Raw genomic sequence first — 24,462 nt, 5'->3', positions numbered from 1 at the left:
AATGGTTTGCTAGAAAATTGCTCGACTGTATTTGTAGGCCATAATTCACATTGTGTACTCCGTAGATGTTCTTCAAATATGGGAGAAAGGAATCTGTACTTAAAAAAAAAAAAAAAAAAAAAAAAAGCACTCAATGGCACATTTGACTATAAGTAAACTGTGACATGGTGTGGCGTGAAACTGATAATGGCGTTCATCGGGCATGGGGCTCAAGTGGTAGAGCGCTCGCTTAGCATGCGAGAGGTAGCGGGATCGATGCCCGCATTCTCCAATACAATCTTTGGATGCCTTTTTCAGTTGGCCGAGTGAATTGTTTTTGCCACCTGCTCGTGGCACACACGTCCAAACCTTGAAGACTTTCAACAATGGCTAAATCAAGCCTTCGATAGCTCAGCTGGTAGAGCGGAGGACTGTAGATCTAAATTAGCAATCCTTAGGTCGCTGGTTCAATTCCCGCTCGAAGGAAGTTTTGTGTATTCTATCAGATGTTTTCAACCTTCTGGCAAATACCAGACATCTATGCTCTTTCTGGACATGTAGACAGAAACACAACTGGAAAGTTTTTTCTCCAGTTTGCCTTGTGAATTCAAAACTTAGGCAGCAACAGTGCTTTTACTTTATGGAGATGCTGAGCACCAATGTGAAAACGTCTTCAACTGTAGCATGCTACCCAAGCAAAAGGAACCAACGTCCCTGGGTGGACTCGAACCACCAACCTTTCGGTTAACAGCCGAACGCACTAACCGATTGCGCCACAGAGACACAAACGCCTGCCGAACTTTCGTCTAACAGCCGGACGCACCCACCAGTTTTAACCGGAACCTTAAACAATGGTCAGACACCATTTCCTCTAATGATTTTCAACAATAATATGACACAAGAAAGCAAAAAAAAACAAAGAAACAATTGCAGAACCCCAGGAGTACTCTAGTCGCCAACAAATATGTAATGGCTGAAAATTTACGTCATCGACCTGAACACAAACAGTCATTAGAATTTTACTCTGTATATCTGTTAACACAAGCAGAGTGGCGCAGCGGAAGCGTGCTGGGCCCATAACCCAGAGGTCGATGGATCGAAACCATCCTCTGCTAAATTGTGCTGCATTGCATCTTTTTCTACAAACTAGCTAAGTTTTTTTTCACTTCCCCAGTTTGGTTCTCTATATACAGAGAAATGGTTTGCTAGAAAATTGCTCGACTGTATTTGTAGACCATAATTCACATTGTGAAACCCAGCGGTCAATGGATTGAAACCAACCTCTGCTAAATAGTTGTGTTTTATAAACTTCATCATTGCATATCAACTGAACTTTTCTGTCAACAGCAAACGTGTCTCGGATCAAAAACACTAGTCAAAATCCTAAATCCCAGTACAACTCGTGCCAAAGGACCAGAAGGAGATTCGCGACCTCTCAGCATTTTCTATATTCAAACCAAACCATAAAAGATCAATCTTTTCGCTTGGGATTGTGCTGCATTACAACTTTTTTCTACAAACTAGGTAAGTTTTTTTCACTCCCCCAGTTTGGTTCTCTATATACAGAGAAATGGTTTACTAGAAAATTGCTCGACTGTATTTGTAGGCCATAATTCACATTGTGAAACCCAGCGGTCGATGGATCGAAACCAACCTCTGCTAAATAGTTGTGTTTTATAAACTTCATCATTGCATATCAACTGAACTTTTCTGTCAACAGCAAACGTGTCTCGGATCAAAAACACTAGTCAAAATCCTAAATCCCAGTACAACTCGTGCCAAAGGACCAGAAGGAGATTCGCGACCTCTCAGCATTTTCTATATTCAAACCAAACCATAAAAGATCAATCTTTTCGCTTGGGATTGTGCTGCATTACAACTTTTTTCTACAAACTAGGTAAGTTTTTTTTACTCCCCCAGTCTGGTTCTCTACATACATAGAAATGGTTTGCTAGAAAATTGCTCGACTGTATTTGTAGGCCATAATTCACATTGTGAACTCCGTAGATGTTCTTCAAATATGGGAGAAAGGAATCTGTACTTAAAAAAAAAAAAAAAAAAAAAAAAGCACTCAATGGCACATTTGACTATAAGTAAACAGTGACATGGTGTGGCGTGAAACTGATAATGGCGTTCGTCGGGCATGGGGGATTAGCTCAAGTGGTAGAGCGCTCGCTTAGCATGCGAGAGGTAGCGGGATCGATGCCCGCATTCTCCAATACAATCTTTGGATGCCTTTTTCAGTTGGCCGAGTGAATTGTTTTTGCCACCTGCTCGTGGCACACACGTCCAAACCTTGAAGACTTTCAGTTTCGGTTAACAGCCGAACGCGCTAACCGATTGCGCCACAGAGACACAAACGCCTGCCAAACTTTCGTCTAACAGCCGGACGCACCCACCAGTTTTAACCGGAACCTTAAACAATGGTCAGACACCATTTCCTCTAATGATTTTCAACAATAATATGACACAAGAAAGCAAAAAAAAACAAAGAAACAATTGCAGAACCCCAGGAGTACTCTAGTCGCCAACAAATTTGTAATGGCTGAAAATTTACATGTCATCGACCTGAACACAAACAGTCATTAGAATTTTACTCTGTACATCTGTTAACACAAGCAGAGTGGCGCAGCGGAAGCGTGCTGGGCCCATAACCCAGAGGTCGATGGATCGAAACCATCCTCTGCTAAATTGTGCTGCTTTGCATCTTTTTCTACAAACTAGCTAAGTTTTTTTTCACTCCCCCAGTTTGGTTCTCTATATACAGAGAAATGGTTTACTAGAAAATTGCTCGACTGTATTTGTAGGCCATAATTCACATTGTGAAACCCAGCGGTCGATGGATCGAAACCAACCTCTGCTAAATAGTTGTGTTTTTTTTAACTTCATCATTGCATATCAACTGAACTTTTCTGTCAACAGCAAACGTGTCTCGGATCAAAAACACTAGTCAAAATCCTAAATCCCAGTACAACTCGTGCCAAAGGACCAGAAGGAGATTCGCGACCTCTCAGCATTTTCTATATTCAAACCAAACCATAAAAGGTCAATCTTTTTGCTTGGGATTGTGCTGCATTACAACTTTTTTCTACAAACTAGGTAAATTTTTTTTACTCCCCCAGTCTGGTTCTCTACATACATAGAAATGGTTTGCTAGAAAATTGCCCGACTGTATTTGTAGGCCATAATTCACATTGTGAAACCCAGCGGTCGATGGATCGAAACCAACCTCTGCTAAATAGTTGTGTTTCATAAACTTCATCATTGCATATCAACTGAACTTTTCTGTCAACAGCAAATGTGTCTCGGATCAAAAACACTAGTCAAAATCCTAAATCCCAGTACAACTCGTGCCAAAGGACCAGAAGGAGATTCGCGACCTCTCAGCATTTTCTATATTCAAACCAAACAATAAAAGGTCAATCTTTTTGCTTGGGATTGTGCTGCATTACAACTTTTTTCTACAAACTAGGTAAGTTTTTTTTACTCCCCCAGTCTGGTTCTCTACATACATAGAAATGGTTTGCTAGAAAATTGCTCGACTGTATTTGTAGGCCATAATTCACATTGTGAAACCCAGCGGTCGATGGATCGAAACCAACCTCTGCTAAATAGTTGTGTTTTATAAACTTCATCATTGCATATCAACTGAACTTTTCTGTCAACAGCAAACGTGTCTCGGATCAAAAACACTAGTCAAAATCCTAAATCCCAGTACAACTCGTGCCAAAGGACCAGAAGGAGATTCGCGACCTCTCAGCATTTTCTATATTCAAACCAAACCATAAAAGGTCAATCTTTTTGCTTGGGATTGTGCTGCATTACAACTTTTTTCTACAAACTAGGTAAGTTTTTTTTACTCCCCCAGTCTGGTTCTCTACATACATAGAAATGGTTTGCTAGAAAATTGCCCGACTGTATTTGTAGGCCATAATTCACATTGTGAAACCCAGCGGTCGATGGATCGAAACCAACTTCTGCTAAGTAGTTGTGATTTATTAACTTCATCATTGCATATCAACTGAACTTTTCTGTCAACAGCAAACGTGTCTCGGATCAAAAACACTAGTCAAAATCCTAAATCCCAGTACAACTCGTGCCAAAGGACCAGAAGGAGATTCGCGACCTCTCAGCATTTTCTATATTCAAACCAAACCATAAAAGGTCAATCTTTTTGCTTGGGATTGTGCTGCATTACAACTTTTTTCTACAAACTAGGTAAGTTTTTTTTACTCCCCCAGTCTGGTTCTCTACATACATAGAAATGGTTTGCTAGAAAATTGCCCGACTGTATTTGTAGTCCATAATTCACATTGTGAAACCCAGCGGTCGATGGATCGAAACCAACCTCTGCTAAATAGTTGTGATTTATAAACTTCATCATTGCATGTCAACTGAACTTTTCTGTCAACAGCAAACGTGTCTCGGATCAAAAACACTAGTCAAAATCCTAAATCCCAGTACAACTCGTGCCAAAGGACCAGAAGGAGATTCGCGACCTCTCAGCATTTTCTATATTCAAACCAAACCATAAAAGGTCAATCTTTTTGCTTGGGATTGTGCTGCATTACAACTTTTTTCTACAAACTAGGTAAGTTTTTTTTACTCCCCCAGTCTGGTTCTCTACATACATAGAAATGGTTTGCTAGAAAATTGCTCGACTTTATTTGTAGGCCATAACTCACATTGTGAACTCCGTAGATGTTCTTCAAATATGGGAGAAAGGAATCTGTACTTAAAAAAAAAAAAAAAAAAAAAACCACTCAATGGCACATTTGACTATAAGTAAACTGTGACATGGTGTGGCGTGAAACTGATAATGGCGTTCGTCGGGCATGGGGGATTAGCTCAAGTGGTAGAGCGCTCGCTTAGCATGCGAGAGGTAGAGGGATCGATGCCCGCATTCTCCAATACAATCTTTGGATGCCTTTTTCAGTTGGCCGAGTGAATTGTTTTTGCCACCTGCTCGTGGCACACACGTCCAAACCTTGAAGACTTTCAACAATGGCTAAATCAAGCCTTCGATAGCTCAGCTGGTAGAGCGGAGGACTGTAGATCTAAATTAGCAATTCTTAGGTCGCTGGTTCAATTCCGGCTCGATGGAAGTTTTGTGTATTCTATCAGATGTTTTCAACCTTCTGGCAAATACCAGACAGCTATGCTCTTTCTGGACATGTAGACAGAAACACAACCGGAAAGTTTTTTCTCCAGTTTGCCTTGTGAATTCAAAACTTAGGCAGCAACAGTGCTTTTACTTTATGGAGATGCTGAGCACCAATGTGAAAACGTCTTCAACTGTAGCATGCTACCCAAGCAAAAGGAACCAACGTCCCTGGGTGGACTCGAACCACCAACCTTTTGGTTAACAGCCGAACGCGCTAACCGATTGCGCCACAGAGACACAAACGCCTGCCGAACTTTCGTTTAACAGCCGGACGCACCCACCAGTTTTAACCGGAACCTTAAACAATGGTCAGACACCATTTCCTCTAATGATTTTCAACAATAATATGACACAAGAAAGCAAAAAAAACAAAGAAACAATTGCAGAACCCCAGGAGTACTCTAGTCGCCAACAAATATGTAATGGCTGAAAATTTACATGTCATCGACCTGAACACAAACAGTCATTAGAATTTTACTCTGTACATCTGTTAACACAAGCAGAGTGGAGCAGCGGAAGCGTGCTGGGCCCATAACCCAGAGGTCGATGGATCGAAACCATCCTCTGCTAAATTGTGCTGCATTGCATCTTTTTCTACAAACTAGCTAAGTTTTTTTTCACTTCCCCAGTTTGGTTCTCTATATACAGAGAAATGGTTTGCTAGAAAATTGCTCGACTGTATTTGTAGACCATAATTCACATTGTGAAACCCAGCGGTCAATGGATTGAAACCAACCTCTGCTAAATAGTTGTGTTTTATAAACTTCATCATTGCATATCAACTGAACTTTTCTGTCAACAGCAAACGTGTCTCGGATCAAAAACACTAGTCAAAATCCTAAATCCCAGTACAACTCGTGCCAAAGGACCAGAAGGAGATTCGCGACCTCTCAGCATTTTCTATATTCAAACCAAACCATAAAAGATCAATCTTTTTGCTTGGGATTGTGCTGCATTACAACTTTTTTCTACAAACTAGGTAAGTTTTTTTTCACTCCCCCAGTTTGGTTCTCTATATACAGAGAAATGGTTTACTAGAAAATTGCTCGACTGTATTTGTAGGCCATAATTCACATTGTGAAACCCAGCAGTCGATGGATCTAAAACAACCTCTGCTAAATAGTTGTGTTTTATAAACTTCATCATTGCATATCAACTGAACTTTTCTGTCAACAGCAAACGTGTCTCGGATCAAAAACACTAGTCAAAATCCTAAATCCCAGTACAACTCGTGCCAAAGGACCAGAAGGAGATTCGCGACCTCTCAGCATTTTCTATATTCAAACCAAACCATAAAAGGTCAATCTTTTTGCTTGGGATTGTGCTGCATTACAACTTTTTTCTACAAACTAGGTAAGTTTTTTTTACTCCCCCAGTCTGGTTCTCTACATACATAGAAATGGTTTGCTAGAAAATTGCCCGACTGTATTTGTAGGCCATAATTCACATTGTGAAACCCAGCGGTCGATGGATCGAAACCAACCTCTGCTAAATAGTTGTGATTTATAAACTTCATCATTGCATATCAACTGAACTTTTCTGTCAACAGCAAACGTGTCTCGGATCAAAAACACTAGTCAAAATCCTAAATCCCAGTACAACTCGTGCCAAAGGACCAGAAGGAGATTCGCGACCTCTCAGCATTTTCTATATTCAAACCAAACCATAAAAGGTCAATCTTTTTGCTTGGGATTGTGCTGCATTACAACTTTTTTCTACAAACTAGGTAAGTTTTTTTTACTCCCCCAGTCTGGTTCTCTACATACATAGAAATGGTTTGCTAGAAAATTGCTCGACTTTATTTGTAGGCCATAACTCACATTGTGAACTCCGTAGATGTTCTTCAAATATGGGAGAAAGGAATCTGTACTTAAAAAAAAAAAAAAAAAAAAAAGCACTCAATGGCACATTTGACTATAAGTAAACTGTGACATGGTGTGGCGTGAAACTGATAATGGCGTTCGTCGGGCATGGGGGATTAGCTCAAGTGGTAGAGCGCTCGCTTAGCATGCGAGAGGTAGAAGGATCGATGCCCGCATTCTCCAATACAATCTTTGGATGCCTTTTTCAGTTGGCCGAGTGAATTGTTTTTGCCACCTGCTCGTGGCACACACGTCCAAACCTTGAAGACTTTCAACAATGGCTAAATCAAGCCTTCGATAGCTCAGCTGGTAGAGCGGAGGACTGTAGATCTAAATTAGCAATCCTTAGGTCGCTGGTTCAATTCCGGCTTGATGGAAGTTTTGTGTATTCTATCAGATGTTTTCAACCTTCTGGCAAATACCAGACAGCTATGCTCTTTCTGGACATGTAGACAGAAACACAACCGGAAAGTTTTTTCTCCAGTTTGCCTTGTGAATTCAAAACTTAGGCAGCAACAGTGCTTTTACTTTATGGAGATGCTGAGCACCAATGTGAAAACGTCTTCAACTGTAGCATGCTACCCAAGCAAAAGGAACCAACGTCCCTGGGTGGACTCGAACCACCAACCTTTCGGTTAACAGCCGAACGCGCTAACCGATTGCGCCACAGAGACACAAACGCCTGCCGAACTTTCGTCTAACAGCCGGACGCACCCACCAGTTTTAACCAGAACCTTAAACAATGGTCAGACACCATTTCCTCTAATGATTTTCAACAATAATATGACACAAGAAAGCAAAAAAAAACAAAGAAACAATTGCAGAACCCCAGGAGTACTCTAGTCGCCAACAAATATGTAATGGCTGAAAATTTACATGTCATCGACCTGAACACAAACAGTCATTAGAATTTTACTCTGTACATCTGTTAACACAAGCAGAGTGGAGCAGCGGAAGCGTGCTGGGCCCATAACCCAGAGGTCGATGGATCGAAACCATCCTCTGCTAAATTGTGCTGCATTGCATCTTTTTCTACAAACTAGCTAAGTTTTTTTTCACTTCCCCAGTTTGGTTCTCTATATACAGAGAAATGGTTTGCTAGAAAATTGCTCGACTGTATTTGTAGACCATAATTCACATTGTGAAACCCAGCGGTCAATGGATTGAAACCAACCTCTGCTAAATAGTTGTGTTTTATAAACTTCATCATTGCATATCAACTGAACTTTTCTGTCAACAGCAAACGTGTCTCGGATCAAAAACACTAGTCAAAATCCTAAATCCCAGTACAACTCGTGCCAAAGGACCAGAAGGAGATTCGCGACCTCTCAGCATTTTCTATATTCAAACCAAACCATAAAAGATCAATCTTTTTGCTTGGGATTGTGCTGCATTACAACTTTTTTCTACAAACTAGGTAAGTTTTTTTTCACTCCCCCAGTTTGGTTCTCTATATACAGAGAAATGGTTTACTAGAAAATTGCTCGACTGTATTTGTAGGCCATAATTCACATTGTGAAACCCAGCAGTCGATGGATCTAAACCAACCTCTGCTAAATAGTTGTGTTTTATAAACTTCATCATTGCATATCAACTGAACTTTTCTGTCAACAGCAAACGTGTCTCGGATCAAAAACACTAGTCAAAATCCTAAATCCCAGTACAACTCGTGCCAAAGGACCAGAAGGAGATTCGCGACCTCTCAGCATTTTCTATATTCAAACCAAACCATAAAAGGTCAATCTTTTTGCTTGGGATTGTGCTGCATTACAACTTTTTTCTACAAACTAGGTAAGTTTTTTTTACTCCCCCAGTCTGGTTCTCTACATACATAGAAATGGTTTGCTAGAAAATTGCCCGACTGTATTTGTAGGCCATAATTCACATTGTGAAACCCAGCGGTCGATGGATCGAAACCAACCTCTGCTAAATAGTTGTGATTTATAAACTTCATCATTGCATATCAACTGAACTTTTCTGTCAACAGCAAACGTGTCTCGGATCAAAAACACTAGTCAAAATCCTAAATCCCAGTACAACTCGTGCCAAAGGACCAGAAGGAGATTCGCGACCTCTCAGCATTTTCTATATTCAAACCAAACCATAAAAGGTCAATCTTTTTGCTTGGGATTGTGCTGCATTACAACTTTTTTCTACAAACTAGGTAAGTTTTTTTTACTCCCCCAGTCTGGTTCTCTACATACATAGAAATGGTTTGCTAGAAAATTGCTCGACTTTATTTGTAGGCCATAACTCACATTGTGAACTCCGTAGATGTTCTTCAAATATGGGAGAAAGGAATCTGTACTTAAAAAAAAAAAAAAAAAAAAAAGCACTCAATGGCACATTTGACTATAAGTAAACTGTGACATGGTGTGGCGTGAAACTGATAATGGCGTTCGTCGGGCATGGGGGATTAGCTCAAGTGGTAGAGCGCTCGCTTAGCATGCGAGAGGTAGAAGGATCGATGCCCGCATTCTCCAATACAATCTTTGGATGCCTTTTTCAGTTGGCCGAGTGAATTGTTTTTGCCACCTGCTCGTGGCACACACGTCCAAACCTTGAAGACTTTCAACAATGGCTAAATCAAGCCTTCGATAGCTCAGCTGGTAGAGCGGAGGACTGTAGATCTAAATTAGCAATCCTTAGGTCGCTGGTTCAATTCCGGCTTGATGGAAGTTTTGTGTATTCTATCAGATGTTTTCAACCTTCTGGCAAATACCAGACAGCTATGCTCTTTCTGGACATGTAGACAGAAACATAACCGGAAAGTTTTTTCTCCAGTTTGCCTTGTGAATTCAAAACTTAGGCAGCAACAGTGCTTTTACTTTATGGAGATGCTGAGCACCAATGTGAAAACGTCTTCAACTGTAGCATGCTACCCAAGCAAAAGGAACCAACGTCCCTGGGTGGACTCAAACCACCAACCTTTCGGTTAACAGCCGAACGCGCTAACCGATTGCGCCACAGAGACACAAACGCCTGCCGAACTTTCGTTTAACAGCCGGACGCACCCACCAGTTTTAACCGGAACCTTAAACAATGGTCAGACACCATTTCCTCTAATGATTTTCAACAATAATATGACACAAGAAAGCAAAAAAAAACAAAGAAACAATTGCAGAACCCGAGGAGTACTCTAGTCGCCAACAAATATGTAATGGCTGAAAATTTACATGTCATCGACCTGAACACAAACAGTCATTAGAATTTTACTCTGTACATCTGTTAACACAAGCAGAGTGGAGCAGCGGAAGCGTGCGCGGCCCATAACCCAGAGGTCGATGGATCGAAACCATCCTCTGCTAAATTGTGCTGCATTGCATCTTTTTCTACAAACTAGCTAAGTTTTTTTTCACTTCCCCAGTTTGGTTCTCTATATACAGAGAAATGGTTTGCTAGAAAATTGCTCGACTGTATTTGTAGACCATAATTCACATTGTGAAACCCAGCGGTCAATGGATTGAAACCAACCTCTGCTAAATAGTTGTGTTTTATAAACTTCATCATTGCATATCAACTGAACTTTTCTGTCAACAGCAAACGTGTCTCGGATCAAAAACACTAGTCAAAATCCTAAATCCCAGTACAACTCGTGCCAAAGGACCAGAAGGAGATTCGCGACCTCTCAGCATTTTCTATATTCAAACCAAACCATAAAAGATCAATCTTTTTGCTTGGGATTGTGCTGCATTACAACTTTTTTCTACAAACTAGGTAAGTTTTTTTTCACTCCCCCAGTTTGGTTCTCTATATACAGAGAAATGGTTTACTAGAAAATTGCTCGACTGTATTTGTAGGCCATAATTCACATTGTGAAACCCAGCAGTCGATGGATCTAAAACAACCTCTGCTAAATAGTTGTGTTTTATAAACTTCATCATTGCATATCAACTGAACTTTTCTGTCAACAGCAAACGTGTCTCGGATCAAAAACACTAGTCAAAATCCTAAATCCCAGTACAACTCGTGCCAAAGGACCAGAAGGAGATTCGCGACCTCTCAGCATTTTCTATATTCAAACCAAACCATAAAAGGTCAATCTTTTTGCTTGGGATTGTGCTGCATTACAACTTTTTTCTACAAACTAGGTAAGTTTTTTTTACTCCCCCAGTCTGGTTCTCTACATACATAGAAATGGTTTGCTAGAAAATTGCCCGACTGTATTTGTAGGCCATAATTCACATTGTGAAACCCAGCGGTCGATGGATCGAAACCAACCTCTGCTAAATAGTTGTGATTTATAAACTTCATCATTGCATATCAACTGAACTTTTCTGTCAACAGCAAACGTGTCTCGGATCAAAAACACTAGTCAAAATCCTATATCCCAGTACAACTCGTGCCAAAGGACCAGAAGGAGATTCGCGACCTCTCAGCATTTTCTATATTCAAACCAAACCATAAAAGGTCAATCTTTTTGCTTGGGATTGTGCTGCATTACAACTTTTTTCTACAAACTAGGTAAGTTTTTTTTACTCCCCCAGTCTGGTTCTCTACATACATAGAAATGGTTTGCTAGAAAATTGCTCGACTTTATTTGTAGGCCATAACTCACATTGTGAACTCCGTAGATGTTCTTCAAATATGGGAGAAAGGAATCTGTACTTAAAAAAAAAAAAAAAAAAAAAAGCACTCAATGGCACATTTGACTATAAGTAAACTGTGACATGGTGTGGCGTGAAACTGATAATGGCGTTCGTCGGGCATGGGGGATTAGCTCAAGTGGTAGAGCGCTCGCTTAGCATGCGAGAGGTAGAAGGATCGATGCCCGCATTCTCCAATACAATCTTTGGATGCCTTTTTCAGTTGGCCGAGTGAATTGTTTTTGCCACCTGCTCGTGGCACACACGTCCAAACCTTGAAGACTTTCAACAATGGCTAAATCAAGCCTTCGATAGCTCAGCTGGTAGAGCGGAGGACTGTAGATCTAAATTAGCAATCCTTAGGTCGCTGGTTCAATTCCGGCTTGATGGAAGTTTTGTGTATTCTATCAGATGTTTTCAACCTTCTGGCAAATACCAGACAGCTATGCTCTTTCTGGACATGTAGACAGAAACACAACCGGAAAGTTTTTTCTCCAGTTTGCCTTGTGAATTCAAAACTTAGGCAGCAACAGTGCTTTTACTTTATGGAGATGCTGAGCACCAATGTGAAAACGTCTTCAACTGTAGCATGCTACCCAAGCAAAAGGAACCAACGTCCCTGGGTGGACTCGAACCACCAACCTTTCGGTTAACAGCCGAACGCGCTAACCGATTGCGCCACAGAGACACAAACGCCTGCCGAACTTTCGTCTAACAGCCGGACGCACCCACCAGTTTTAACCAGAACCTTAAACAATGGTCAGACACCATTTCCTCTAATGATTTTCAACAATAATATGACACAAGAAAGCAAAAAAAAACAAAGAAACAATTGCAGAACCCCAGGAGTACTCTAGTCGCCAACAAATATGTAATGGCTGAAAATTTACATGTCATCGACCTGAACACAAACAGTCATTAGAATTTTACTCTGTACATCTGTTAACACAAGCAGAGTGGAGCAGCGGAAGCGTGCTGGGCCCATAACCCAGAGGTCGATGGATCGAAACCATCCTCTGCTAAATTGTGCTGCATTGCATCTTTTTCTACAAACTAGCTAAGTTTTTTTTCACTTCCCCAGTTTGGTTCTCTATATACAGAGAAATGGTTTGCTAGAAAATTGCTCGACTGTATTTGTAGACCATAATTCACATTGTGAAACCCAGCGGTCAATGGATTGAAACCAACCTCTGCTAAATAGTTGTGTTTTATAAACTTCATCATTGCATATCAACTGAACTTTTCTGTCAACAGCAAACGTGTCTCGGATCAAAAACACTAGTCAAAATCCTAAATCCCAGTACAACTCGTGCCAAAGGACCAGAAGGAGATTCGCGACCTCTCAGCATTTTCTATATTCAAACCAAACCATAAAAGATCAATCTTTTTGCTTGGGATTGTGCTGCATTACAACTTTTTTCTACAAACTAGGTAAGTTTTTTTTCACTCCCCCAGTTTGGTTCTCTATATACAGAGAAATGGTTTACTAGAAAATTGCTCGACTGTATTTGTAGGCCATAATTCACATTGTGAAACCCAGCAGTCGATGGATCTAAACCAACCTCTGCTAAATAGTTGTGTTTTATAAACTTCATCATTGCATATCAACTGAACTTTTCTGTCAACAGCAAACGTGTCTCGGATCAAAAACACTAGTCAAAATCCTAAATCCCAGTACAACTCGTGCCAAAGGACCAGAAGGAGATTCGCGACCTCTCAGCATTTTCTATATTCAAACCAAACCATAAAAGGTCAATCTTTTTGCTTGGGATTGTGCTGCATTACAACTTTTTTCTACAAACTAGGTAAGTTTTTTTTACTCCCCCAGTCTGGTTCTCTACATACATAGAAATGGTTTGCTAGAAAATTGCCCGACTGTATTTGTAGGCCATAATTCACATTGTGAAACCCAGCGGTCGATGGATCGAAACCAACCTCTGCTAAATAGTTGTGATTTATAAACTTCATCATTGCATATCAACTGAACTTTTCTGTCAACAGCAAACGTGTCTCGGATCAAAAACACTAGTCAAAATCCTAAATCCCAGTACAACTCGTGCCAAAGGACCAGAAGGAGATTCGCGACCTCTCAGCATTTTCTATATTCAAACCAAACCATAAAAGGTCAATCTTTTTGCTTGGGATTGTGCTGCATTACAACTTTTTTCTACAAACTAGGTAAGTTTTTTTTACTCCCCCAGTCTGGTTCTCTACATACATAGAAATGGTTTGCTAGAAAATTGCTCGACTTTATTTGTAGGCCATAACTCACATTGTGAACTCCGTAGATGTTCTTCAAATATGGGAGAAAGGAATCTGTACTTAAAAAAAAAAAAAAAAAAAAAAAAGCACTCAATGGCACATTTGACTATAAGTAAACTGTGACATGGTGTGGCGTGAAACTGATAATGGCGTTCGTCGGGCATGGGGGATTAGCTCAAGTGGTAGAGCGCTCGCTTAGCATGCGAGAGGTAGAAGGATCGATGCCCGCATTCTCCAATACAATCTTTGGATGCCTTTTTCAGTTGGCCGAGTGAATTGTTTTTGCCACCTGCTCGTGGCACACACGTCCAAACCTTGAAGACTTTCAACAATGGCTAAATCAAGCCTTCGATAGCTCAGCTGGTAGATCGGAGGACTGTAGATCTAAATTAGCAATCCTTAGGTTGCTGGTTCAATTCCGGCTTGATGGAAGTTTTGTGTATTCTATCAGATGTTTTCAACCTTCTGGCAAATACCAGACAGCTATGCTCTTTCTGGACATGTAGACAGAAACACAACCGGAAAGTTTTTTCTCCAGTTTGCCTTGTGAATTCAAAACTTAGGCAGCAACAGTGCTTTTACTTTATGGAGATGCTGAGCACCAATGTGAAAACGTCTTCAACTGTAGCATGCTACCCAAGCAAAAGGAACCAACGTCCCTGGGTGGACTCGAACCACCAACCTTTCGGTTAACAGCCGAACGCGCTAACCGATTGCGCCACAGAGACACAAACGCCTGCTGAACTTTCGTTTAACAGCCGGACGCACCCACCAGTTTTAACCGGAACCTTAAACAATGGTCAGACACCATTTCCTCTAATGATTTTCAACAATAATATGACACAAGAAAGCAAAAAAAAACAAAGAAACAATTGCAGAACCCCAGGAGTACTCTAGTCGCCAACAAATATGTAATGGCTGAAAATTTACATGTCATCGACCTGAACACAAACAGTCATTAGAATTTTACTCTGTACATCTGTTAACACAAGCAGAGTGGATCAGCGGAAGCGTGCTGGGCCCATAACCCAGAGGTCGATGGATCGAAACCATCCTCTGCTAAATTGTGCTGCATTGCATCTTTTTCTACAAACTAGCTAAGTTTTTTTTCACTTCCCCAGTTTGGTTCTCTATATACAGAGAAATGGTTTGCTAGAAAATTGCTCGACTGTATTTGTAGACCATAATTCACATTGTGAAACCCAGCGGTCAATGGATTGAAACCAACCTCTGCTAAATAGTTGTGTTTTATAAACTTCATCATTGCATATCAACTGAACTTTTCTGTCAACAGCAAACGTGTCTCGGATCAAAAACATTAGTCAAAATCCTAAATCCCAGTACAACTCGTGCCAAAGGACCAGAAGGAGATTCGCGACCTCTCAGCATTTTCTATATTCAAACCAAACCATAAAAGATCAATCTTTTTGCTTGGGATTGTGCTGCATTACAACTTTTTTCTACAAACTAGGTAAGTTTTTTTTCACTCCCCCAGTTTGGTTCTCTATATACAGAGAAATGGTTTACTAGAAAATTGCTCGACTGTATTTGTAGGCCATAATTCACATTGTGAAACCCAGCAGTCGATGGATCTAAACCAACCTCTGCTAAATAGTTGTGTTTTATAAACTTCATCATTGCATATCAACTGAACTTTTCTGTCAACAGCAAACGTGTCTCGGATCAAAAACACTAGTCAAAATCCTAAATCCCAGTACAACTCGTGCCAAAGGACCAGAAGGAGATTCGCGACCTCTCAGCATTTTCTATATTCAAACCAAACCATAAAAGGTCAATCTTTTTGCTTGGGATTGTGCTGCATTACAACTTTTTTCTACAAACTAGGTAAGTTTTTTTTACTCCCCCAGTCTGGTTCTCTACATACATAGAAATGGTTTGCTAGAAAATTGCTCGACTGTATTTGTAGGCCATAATTCACATTGTGAACTCCGCAGATGTTCTTCAAATATGGGAGAAAGGAATCTGTACTTAAAAAAAAAAAAAAAAAAAAAACACTCAATGGCACATTTGACTATAAGTAAACTGTGACATGGTGTGGCGTGAAACTGATAATGGCGTTCGTCGGGCATGGGGGAGTAGCTCAAGTGGTGGAGCGCTCGCTTAGCATGCGAGAGGTAGCGGGATCGATGCCCGCATTCTCCAATACAATCTTTGGATGCCTTTTTCAGTTGGCCGAGTGAATTGTTTTTGCCACCTGCTCGTGGCACACACGTCCAAACCTTGAAGACTTTCAACAATGGCTAAATCAAGCCTTCGATAGCTCAGCTGGTAGAGCGGAGGACTGTAGATCTAAATTAGCAATCCTTAGGTCGCTGGTTCAATTCCGGCTCGAAGGAAGTTTTGTGTATTCTATCAGATGTTTTCAACCTTCTGGCAAATACCAGACAGCTATGCTCTTTCTGGACATGTAGACAGAAACACAACCGGAAAGTTTTTTCTCCAGTTTGCCTTGTGAATTCAAAACTTAGGCAGCAACAGTGCTTTTACTTTATGGAGATGCTGAGCACCAATGTGAAAACGTCTTCAACTGTAGCATGCTACCCAAGCAAAAGGAACCAACGTCCCTGGGTGGACTCGAACCACCAACCTTTCGGTTAACAGCCGAACGCGCTATCCGATTGCGCCACAGAGACACAAACGCCTGCCGAACTTTCGTCTAACAGCCGGACGCACCCACCAGTTTTAACCGGAACCTTAAACAATGGTCAGACACCATTTCCTCTAATGATTTTCAACAATAATATGACACAAGAAAGCAAAAAAAAACAAAGAAACAATTGCAGAACCCCAGGAGTACTCTAGTCGCCAACAAATATGTAATGGCTGAAAATGTACATGTCATCGACCTGAACACAAACAGTCATTAGAATTTTACTCTGTACATCTGTTAACACAAGCAGAGTGGCGCAGCGGAAGCGTGCTGGGCCCATAACCCAGAGGTCGATGGATCGAAACCATCCTCTGCTAAATTGTGCTGCATTGCATCTTTTTCTACAAACTAGCTAAGTTTTTTTTCACTTCCCCAGTTTGGTTCTCTATATACAGAGAAATGGTTTGCTAGAAAAATGCTCGACTGTATTTGTAGACCATAATTCACATTGTGAAACCCAGCGGTCAATGGATTGAAACCAACCTCTGCTAAATAGTTGTGTTTTATAAACTTCATCATTGCATATCAACTGAACTTTTCTGTCAACAGCAAACGTGTCTCGGATCAAAAACACTAGTCAAAATCCTAAATCCCAGTACAACTCGTGCCAAAGGACCAGAAGGAGATTCGCGACCTCTCAGCATTTTCTATATTCAAACCAAACCATAAAAGATCAATCTTTTTGCTTGGGATTGTGCTGCATTACAACTTTTTTCTACAAACTAGGTAAGTTTTTTTTCACTCCCCCAGTTTGGTTCTCTATATACAGAGAAATGGTTTACTAGAAAATTGCTCGACTGTATTTGTAGGCCATAATTCACATTGTGAAACCCAGCAGTCGATGGATCTAAACCAACCTCTGCTAAATAGTTGTGTTTTATAAACTTCATCATTGCATATCAACTGAACTTTTCTGTCAACAGCAAACGTGTCTCGGATCAAAAACACTAGTCAAAATCCTAAATCCCAGTACAACTCGTGCCAAAGGACCAGAAGGAGATTCGCGACCTCTCAGCATTTTCTATATTCAAACCAAACCATAAAAGGTCAACCTTTTTGCTTGGGATTGTGCTGCATTACAACTTTTTTCTACAAACTAGGTAAGTTTTTTTTACTCCCCCAGTCTGGTTCTCTACATACATAGAAATGGTTTGCTAGAAAATTGCTCGACTGTATTTGTAGGCCATAATTCACATTGTGAACTCCGCAGATGTTCTTCAAATATGGGAGAAAGGAATCTGTACTTAAAAAAAAAAAAAAAAAAAAAACACTCAATGGCACATTTGACTATAAGTAAACTGTGACATGGTGTGGCGTGAAACTGATAATGGCGTTCGTCGGGCATGGGGGAGTAGCTCAAGTGGTGGAGCGCTCGCTTAGCATGCGAGAGGTAGCGGGATCGATGCCCGCATTCTCCAATACAATCTTTGGATGCCTTTTTCAGTTGGCCGAGTGAATTGTTTTTGCCACCTGCTCGTGGCACACACGTCCAAACCTTGAAGACTTTCAACAATGGCTAAATCAAGCCTTCGATAGCTCAGCTGGTAGAGCGGAGGACTGTAGATCTAAATTAGCAATCCTTAGGTCGCTGGTTCAATTCCGGCTCGAAGGAAGTTTTGTGTATTCTATCAGATGTTTTCAACCTTCTGGCAAATACCAGACAGCTATGCTCTTTCTGGACATGTAGACAGAAACACAACCGGAAAGTTTTTTCTCCAGTTTGCCTTGTGAATTCAAAACTTAGGCAGCAACAGTGCTTTTACTTTATGGAGATGCTGAGCACCAATGTGAAAACGTCTTCAACTGTAGCATGCTACCCAAGCAAAAGGAACCAACGTCCCTGGGTGGACTCGAACCACCAACCTTTCGGTTAACAGCCGAACGCGCTATCCGATTGCGCCACAGAGACACAAACGCCTGCCGAACTTTCGTCTAACAGCCGGACGCACCCACCAGTTTTAACCGGAACCTTAAACAATGGTCAGACACCATTTCCTCTAATGATTTTCAACAATAATATGACACAAGAAAGCAAAAAAAAACAAAGAAACAATTGCAGAACCCCAGGAGTACTCTAGTCGCCAACAAATATGTAATGGCTGAAAATGTACATGTCATCGACCTGAACACAAACAGTCATTAGAATTTTACTCTGTACATCTGTTAACACAAGCAGAGTGGCGCAGCGGAAGCGTGCTGGGCCCATAACCCAGAGGTCGATGGATCGAAACCATCCTCTGCTAAATTGTGCTGCATTGCATCTTTTTCTACAAACTAGCTAAGTTTTTTTTCACTTCCCCAGTTTGGTTCTCTATATACAGAGAAATGGTTTGCTAGAAAAATGCTCGACTGTATTTGTAGACCATAATTCACATTGTGAAACCCAGCGGTCAATGGATTGAAACCAACCTCTGCTAAATAGTTGTGTTTTATAAACTTCATCATTGCATATCAACTGAACTTTTCTGTCAACAGCAAACGTGTCTCGGATCAAAAACACTAGTCAAAATCCTAAATCCCAGTACAACTCGTGCCAAAGGACCAGAAGGAGATTCGCGACCTCTCAGCATTTTCTATATTCAAACCAAACCATAAAAGATCAATCTTTTTGCTTGGGATTGTGCTGCATTACAACTTTTTTCTACAAACTAGGTAAGTTTTTTTTCACTCCCCCAGTTTGGTTCTCTATATACAGAGAAATGGTTTACTAGAAAATTGCTCGACTGTATTTGTAGGCCATAATTCACATTGTGAAACCCAGCGGTCGATGGATCGAAACCAACCTCTGCTAAACAGTTGTGTTTTATAAACTTCATCATTGCATATCAACTGAACTTTTCTGTCAACAGCAAACGTGTCTCGGATCAAAAACACTAGTCAAAATCCTAAATCCCAGTACAACTCGTGCCAAAGGACCAGAAGGAGATTCGCGACCTCTCAGCATTTTCTATATTCAAACCAAACCATAAAAGGTCAATCTTTTTGCTTGGGATTGTGCTGCATTACAACTTTTTTCTACAAACTAGGTAAGTTTTTTTTACTCCCCCAGTCTGGTTCTCTACATACATAGAAATGGTTTGCTAGAAAATTGCCCGACTGTATTTGTAGGCCATAATTCACATTGTGAAACCCAGCGGTCGATGGATCGAAACCAACCTCTGCTAAATAGTTGTGATTTATAAACTTCATCATTGCATATCAACTGAACTTTTCTGTCAACAGCAAACGTGTCTCGGATCAAAAACACTAGTCAAAATCCTAAATCCCAGTACAACTCGTGCCAAAGGACCAGAAGGAGATTCGCGACCTCTCAGCATTTTCTATATTCAAACCAAACCATAAAAGGTCAATCTTTTTGCTTGGGATTCTGCTGCATTACAACTTTTTTCTACAAACTAGGTAAGTTTTTTTTACTCCCCCAGTCTGGTTCTCTACATACATAGAAATGGTTTGCTAGAAAATTGCTCGACTGTATTTGTAGGCCATAATTCACATTGTGAACTCCGTAGATGTTCTTCAAATATGGGAGAAAGGAATCTGTACTTAAAAAAAAAAAAAAAAAAAAAGCACTCAATGGCACATTTGACTATAAGTAAACTGTGACATGGTGTGGCGTGAAACTGATAATGGCGTTCGTCGGGCATGGGGGATTAGCTCAAGTGGTGGAGCGCTCGCTTAGCATGCGAGAGGTAGCGGGATCGATGCCCGCATTCTCCAATACAATCTTTGGATGCCTTTTTCAGTTGGCCGAGTGAATTGTTTTTGCCACCTGCTCGTGGAACACACGTCCAAACCTTGAAGACTTTCAACAATGGCTAAATCAAGCCTTCGATAGCTCAGCTGGTAGAGCGGAGGACTGTAGATCTAAATTAGCAATTCTTAGGTCGCTGGTTCAATTCCGGCTCGAAGGAAGTTTTGTGTATTCTATCAGATGTTTTCAACCTTCTGGCAAATACCAGACAGCTATGCTCTTTCTGGACATGTAGACAGAAACACAACCGGAAAGTTTTTTCTCCAGTTTGCCTTGTGAATTCAAAACTTAGGCAGCAACAGTGCTTTTACTTTATGGAGATGCTGAGCACCAATGTGAAAACGTCTTCAACTGTAGCATGCTACCCAATCAAGAGGAACCAACGTCCCTGGGTGGACTCGAACCACCAACCTTTCGGTTAACAGCCGAACGCGCTAACAGATTGCGCCACAGAGACACAAAAGCCTGCCGAACTTTCCTCTAACAGCCGGACGCACCCACCAGTTTTAACCGGAACCTTAAACAATGGTCAGACACCATTTCCTCTAATGATTTTCAACAATAATATGACACAAGAAAGCAAAAAAAACAAAGAAACAATTGCAGAACCCCAGGAGTACTCTAGTCGCCAACAAATATGTAATGGCTGAAAATTTACATGTCATCGACCTGAACACAAACAGTCATTAGAATTTTACTCTGTATATCTGTTAACACAAGCAGAGTGGCGCAGCGGAAGCGTGCTGGGCCCATAACCCAGAGGTCGATGGATCGAAACCATCCTCTGCTAAATTGTGCTGCATTGCATCTTTTTCTACAAACTAGCTAAGTTTTTTTTCACTTCCCCAGTTTGGTTCTCTATATACAGAGAAATGGTTTGCTAGAAAATTGCTCGACTGTATTTGTAGACCATAATTCACATTGTGAAACCCAGCGGTCAATGGATTGAAACCAACCTCTGCTAAATAGTTGTGTTTTATAAACTTCATCATTGCATATCAACTGAACTTTTCTGTCAACAGCAAACGTGTCTCGGATCAAAAACACTAGTCAAAATCCTAAATCCCAGTACAACTCGTGCCAAAGGACCAGAAGGAGATTCGCGACCTCTCAGCATTTTCTATATTCAAACCAAACCATAAAAGGTCAATCTTTTTGCTTGGGATTGTGCTGCATTACAACTTTTTTCTACAAACTAGGTAAGTTTTTTTTACTCCCCCAGTCTGGTTCTCTACATACATAGAAATGGTTTGCTAGAAAATTGCCCGACTGTATTTGTAGGCCATAATTCACATTGTGAAACCCAGCGGTCGATGGATCGAAACCAACCTCTGCTAAATAGTTGTGATTTATAAACTTCATCATTGCATATCAACTGAACTTTTCTGTCAACAGCAAACGTGTCTCGGATCAAAAACACTAGTCAAAATCCTAAATCCCAGTACAACTCGTGCCAAAGGACCAGAAGGAGATTCGCGACCTCTCAGCATTTTCTATATTCAAACCAAACCATAAAAGGTCAATCTTTTTGCTTGGGATTGTGCTGCATTACAACTTTTTTCTACAAACTAGGTAAGTTTTTTTTACTCCCCCAGTCTGGTTCTCTACATACATAGAAATGGTTTGCTAGAAAATTGCTCGACTGTATTTGTAGGCCATAATTCACATTGTGAACTCCGTAGATGTTCTTCAAATATGGGAGAAAGGAATCTGTACTTAAAAAAAAAAAAAAAAAAAAAGCACTCAATGGCACATTTGACTATAAGTAAACTGTGACATGGTGTGGCGTGAAACTGATAAGGGCATTCCTCGGGCATGGGGGATTAGCTCAAGTGGTAGAGCGCTCGCTTAGCATGCGAGAGGTAGCGGGATCGATGCCCGCATTCTCCAATACAATCTTTGGATGCCTTTTTCAGTTGGCCGAGTGAATTGTTTTTGCCACCTGCTCGTGGCACACACGTCCAAACCTTGAAGACTTTCAACAATGGCTAAATCAAGCCTTCGATAGCTCAGCTGGTAGAGCGGAGGACTGTAGATCTAAATTAGCAATCCTTAGGTCGCTGGAAGTTTTGTGTATTCTATCAGATGTTTTCAACCTACTGGCAAATACCAGACAGCTATGCTCTTTCTGGACATGTAGACAGAAACACAACCGGAAAGTTTTTTCTCCAGTTTGCCTTGTGAATTCAAAACTTAGGCAGCAACAGTGCTTTTACTTTATGGAGATGCTGAGCACCAATGTGAAAACGTCTTCAACTGTAGCATGCTACCCAAGCAAAAGGAACCAACGTCCCTGGGTGGACTCGAACCACCAACCTTGCGGTTAACAGCCGAACACGCTAACCGATTGCGCCACAGAGACACAAACGCCTGCCGAACTTTCGTCTAACAGCCGGACGCACCCACCAGTTTTAACCGGAACCTTAAACAATGGTCAGACACCATTTCCTCTAATGATTTTCAACAATAATATGACACAAGAAAGCAAAAAAAAACAAAGAAACAATTGCAGAACCCCAGGAGTACTCTAGTCGCCAACAAATATGTAATGGCTGAAAATTTACATGTCATCGACCTGAACACAAACAGTCATTAGAATTTTACTCTGTACATCTGTTAACACAAGCAGAGTGGCGCAGCGGAAGCGTGCTGGGCCCATAACCCAGAGGTCGATGGATCGAAACCATCCTCTGCTAAATTGAGCTGCATTGCATCTTTTTCTACAAACTAGCTAAGTTTTTTTTCACTTCCCCAGTTTGGTTCTCTATATACAGAGAAATGGTTTGCTAGAAAATTGCTCGACTGTATTTGTAGACCATAATTCACATTGTGAAACCCAGCGGTCAATGGATTGAAACCAACCTCTGCTAAATAGTTGTGTTTTATAAACTTCATCATTGCATATCAACTGAACTTTTCTGTCAACAGCAAACGTGTCTCGGATCAAAAACACTAGTCAAAATCCTAAATCCCAGTACAACTCGTGCCAAAGGACCAGAAGGAGATTCGCGACCTCTCAGCATTTTCTATATTCAAACCAAACCATAAAAGATCAATCTTTTTGCTTGGGATTGTGCTGCATTACAACTTTTTTCTACAAACTAGGTAAGTTTTTTTTCACTCCCCCAGTTTGGTTCTCTATATACAGAGAAATGGTTTACTAGAAAATTGCTCGACTGTATTTGTAGGCCATAATTCACATTGTGAAACCCAGCGGTCGATGGATCGAAACCAACCTCTGCTAAACAGTTGTGTTTTATAAACTTCATCATTGCATATCAACTGAACTTTTCTGTCAACAGCAAACGTGTCTCGGATCAAAAACACTAGTCAAAATCCTAAATCCCAGTACAACTCGTGCCAAAGGACCAGAAGGAGATTCGCGACCTCTCAGCATTTTCTATATTCAAACCAAACCATAAAAGGTCAATCTTTTTGCTTGGGATTGTGCTGCATTACAACTTTTTTCTACAAACTAGGTAAGTTTTTTTTACTCCCCCAGTCTGGTTCTCTACATACATAGAAATGGTTTGCTAGAAAATTGCCCGACTGTATTTGTAGGCCATAATTCACATTGTGAAACCCAGCGGTCGATGGATCGAAACCAACCTCTGCTAAATAGTTGTGATTTATAAACTTCATCATTGCATATCAACTGAACTTTTCTGTCAACAGCAAACGTGTCTCGGATCAAAAACACTAGTCAAAATCCTAAATCCCAGTACAACTCGTGCCAAAGGACCAGAAGGAGATTCGCGACCTCTCAGCATTTTCTATATTCAAACCAAACCATAAAAGGTCAATCTTTTTGCTTGGGATTGTGCTGCATTACAACTTTTTTCTACAAACTAGGTAAGTTTTTTTTACTCCCCCAGTCTGGTTCTCTACATACATAGAAATGGTTTGCTAGAAAATTGCTCGACTGTATTTGTAGGCCATAATTCACATTGTGAACTCCGTAGATGTTCTTCAAATATGGGAGAAAGGAATCTGTACTTAAAAAAAAAAAAAAAGCACTCAATGGCACATTTGACTATAAGTAAACTGTGACATGGTGTGGCGTGAAACTGATAATGGCGTTCGTCGGGCATGGGGGATTAGCTCAAGTGGTGGAGCGCTCGCTTAGCATGCGAGAGGTAGCGGGATCGATGCCCGCATTCTCCAATACAATCTTTGGATGCCTTTTT

General features: G+C 40.8%; 3 non-coding genes across 3 annotated transcripts; all 3 read right to left on the bottom strand.

The window, feature by feature from the left end:
- Positions 1-7,605: 7,605 nt before the first annotated feature.
- TRNAN-GUU (transfer RNA asparagine (anticodon GUU)) lies at positions 7,606-7,679 on the bottom strand. Its single transcript has one exon. It is a non-coding gene; the product is annotated as a tRNA-Asn (tRNA).
- Positions 7,680-12,205: 4,526 nt separating this feature from the next.
- TRNAN-GUU (transfer RNA asparagine (anticodon GUU)) lies at positions 12,206-12,279 on the bottom strand. The gene has a single exon. It is a non-coding gene; the product is annotated as a tRNA-Asn (tRNA).
- A 2,228-nt stretch (positions 12,280-14,507) lies between these two features.
- On the bottom strand, positions 14,508-14,581 carry TRNAN-GUU (transfer RNA asparagine (anticodon GUU)). The gene has a single exon. It is a non-coding gene; the product is annotated as a tRNA-Asn (tRNA).
- Between the last annotated feature and the right edge of the window lie 9,881 nt (positions 14,582-24,462).

This window comes from Dendrobates tinctorius, unplaced genomic scaffold, assembly GCF_039654945.1.
Source record: "Dendrobates tinctorius isolate UK_male_01 unplaced genomic scaffold, ASM3965494v1 ptg000251l, whole genome shotgun sequence".
NCBI lineage: Eukaryota > Metazoa > Chordata > Amphibia > Anura > Dendrobatidae > Dendrobates > Dendrobates tinctorius.
Note: the sequence above shows the minus strand (reverse complement) of the source record. Positions and strands in the feature narration are given on the sequence as shown.